This window comes from Rhinopithecus bieti, unplaced genomic scaffold (genome assembly GCF_001698545.2).
Source record: "Rhinopithecus bieti isolate Rb0 unplaced genomic scaffold, ASM169854v2 scaffold_2453, whole genome shotgun sequence".
Classification (NCBI taxonomy): domain Eukaryota; kingdom Metazoa; phylum Chordata; class Mammalia; order Primates; family Cercopithecidae; genus Rhinopithecus; species Rhinopithecus bieti.
Genome location: NW_016804447.1, coordinates 5,989,464 through 5,992,637, shown reverse-complemented (window position 1 = coordinate 5,992,637; position 3,174 = coordinate 5,989,464). Strand labels below are relative to the sequence as shown.

Genomic DNA, 3,174 nt, shown 5'->3' with positions numbered 1-3,174 from the left:
CTCAGTGAAAGAAATATAACTCTTAAGTATATAGGGCACACACAAGCTGTTATGAACATGCAAAAATACAAGGAATATTGCTTCTATGCATACTTCCTGAGAAGCCTGTTACAGAATAAGCTTTGGACAACCAAAGGGACTAGACAGTCTCTGATACAAGGACTGATGGTAAGTATTAAATTATATAGGTACTTGTAGATGAAGACTAAATGAGAGTAAAAAGGGAGAGAATGCCTTGACAATGTAGATAGAGTATAACTTTAAAAATGAAGCGAGAGTGCGAATAAGGCATGAAAAAGTTAAAAAAAGTTAGTAGTCATAATTTGTAATAGTTATTGTAAGTATTGTTATTTTGAAGCTCTTCTTTATATAATGTAGGATAAAGTAAATGAGCAGTTATGGAATATTCTATCACTTCTCCTGTTCTAAGAACCAGAACCAGGATTCTTGGTGTGGAAGGAGTTGCAGAGATAACATAAAAAAGAAGTTAGGGCCCCGGGCATGGTGGCTCATGCCTGTAATTCTAGCACTTTGGGAAGCTGAGGTGGGAGGATTGTTTGAGCTCAGGAGTTCAAGACCAGCCAGGGCAACATAGCAAGACACTGTCTTTATAAGAAACACAAACAAAAAAAAAATTAAGGAATAGCACTGTAGACCTGAATGTGAGTTGGAAATATCACTGTCAAGTCATGAAATGTTTTTACCTTCAAAATATATTCTCTAGTTCTGTTCATTAAAATAGCCCCCAAATATTGACCAGTCTACCAAGTAACATAGGGCATCCCCGGAGCCAAGCTTGTGGTAAAGAAATTACACTTTTCACTAAAAGAAAACCAGAGCTGCTTGGATAAATGACTGATTCCAAATCTGTGACAAAAAAAGTACAAAGCAGGCTGGGCGCAGTGGCTCATGCTTATAATCCCAGCGCTTTGGAAGGCCAAGGCAGGAGGATCACTTAAGTCAGGAGTTTGAGACCAGCCTTGCCAACATGGTGAAACCCTGTCTCTACTAAAAATACAAAAATTAGCTGGGCTTGCTGGTGTGCACCTGTAGTTCCAACTACCCAGGAGGTTGAGGCAGGAGAATTGCTTAAAGCCAGGAAGCAGAAGCTGCAGTGAGCTGAGATCATGCCATTGTACTCCAGCCTGGGTGACAGAGCAAGACTCTGTCTCAAACAAAACAAAACAAAACAAAAACCCCAAAAACCAAAAAACAAACAAACAAAAAGTATAAACTTAGCCTAGAACATTTTGTAATACCAGATAGCAAGGACTCTGTCAACTACTAGAGTAATTTCAAAATGACTCAGGAATCAACTTGAAGAGATTCCTAATGGCCACAAGTCAGACAATTTTAGCCTCAATAAGGACAAGAATTGGATGAACTGAAGAAACACATCGAACATATTTACATTTGTGAATTCGTAGTAATAAAAAAATTGGTTTCCTTTGAAGGATAACAATTCATTATTTCAAAAAATGGATAAAGGAAAGGAATTGGGCATTATCCTGACTTTCTATATATACTATACTACTGGGTAACCACTAGCAGATGAGGGAGGCTAGGTGTGGTGGCTCACACCTGTAATCTTAATTCTTTGGAAGGCTGAGGTGGGAGGACTGCTTGAGCTCAGAGTTTGAGACCAGCCTGGGCAGCATAGGGAGACCCCATCTCTATAAAAAAATAAAAATAACTGGATATAGTGGTGTGCACCTATCTGTATATAGTCCCAGCTACTTGGGAGGCCAAGGGGAGAAGATCACATGAGCCTATGAGTTTGAGGTTATAGTGAGCTATGATTGTGTTCCTGCAGTCCGGGCTGGGCAACAGAGGGAGACACTGTCTCTCTCTCTCTTTTTTTTTCTTTTTTCTTTTCTTTTCTTTTCTTTTCTTTTCTTTTCTTTTCTTTTTTTCCTTTTCTTTGTGAGACAGAGTCTTGTTCTGTCACCCAGGCTGGAGTGCAGTGGTGCTATCTGGGCTCACAGCAACCTCCACCTCCAGGGTTCAAGCGATTCTCCTGCCTCAGCCTCCCAAGTAGGTAGGATTACAGGTGTGAGCCACCACACCCAGCTGTTTTCTTTATGTATATTTTGTTTTAAAATAAAAAGTAGAAACAAAACCAATAATGCTTTCCTGTCCCGGCCTGCGTGGCGTGGGCTCGTGGGTCTCTGAGACACGGAAATTGAAAGCGTTTTCGCACCCCAGGGGCTGCTCCTGGCGGCTCTGTTGCCATCACCATGCCACAGAACGAATATATTGAATTACATCGTAAACGCTATGGATACCGTTTGGATTACCATGAGAAAAAGAGAAAGAAGGAAAGTCGAGAGGCTCATGAACGTTCAAAGAAGGCAAAGACAATGATTGGTCTGAAGGCAAAGCTTTACCATAAACAGCGCCATGCTGAGAAAATACAAACGAAAAAGATGATCACGATGCATGAAAAGAGAAACACCGAACAAAAGAATGATGAAAAGACTCCACAGGGAGCAGTACCTGCCTATCTGCTGGACAGAGAGGGACAATCTTGAGCTAAAGTACTTTCCAATAGGATTAAACAGAAACGAAAAGAGAAGGCAGGGAAATGGGAAGTCCCTCTGCCTAAAGTACATGCCCAGGGAGAAACAGAAGTATTAAAAGTTATTCGAACAGGAAGGAGAAGGAAGGCGGCATGAAAGAGGATGATTACTAAAGTCTGCTTTGTTGGAGATGGCTTTACAAGAAAGCCACCTAAATACAAAAGATTCATCAGGGCAATAGGCTTGCGTTTCAAGAAAGCCCATGTAACACATCCTGAACTGAAAGCCACCTTTTGCCTACCAATACTTGGTGTAAAGAAGAACCCCTCGTCCCCACCGTATACAACTTTGGGTGTTATTGCCAAAGGTACTGTCATTGAGGTAAATGTGAGCCAATTGGGCCTTGTGATGGAAGGAGGATGGATGCATAAATGCAGTCTTAAAATGATGGGTGCATAAATGCAGTCTTACTGATTTGACAGCAATTTTATATATAATTATTGAGGACTACACACCAATTGAAAAAACTGCCATTACTGTGATGTTTCTGAATACTACCAAACAGCCATATATGTCTGCAATGAAGAGATTTATTTATTTATTTATTTATTTATTTATTATTTATTTTTTTGAGACAGAGTCTTGCTCTGTTGCC

The 3,174-nt window shown here is 40.3% G+C and overlaps 1 pseudogene; it reads left to right on the top strand.

The window, feature by feature from the left end:
• The first annotated feature begins 2,235 nt into the window (after positions 1-2,235).
• On the top strand, positions 2,236-2,978 carry LOC108527193 (ribosome biogenesis protein NSA2 homolog pseudogene; annotated as a pseudogene).
• Positions 2,979-3,174: the final 196 nt, after the last annotated feature.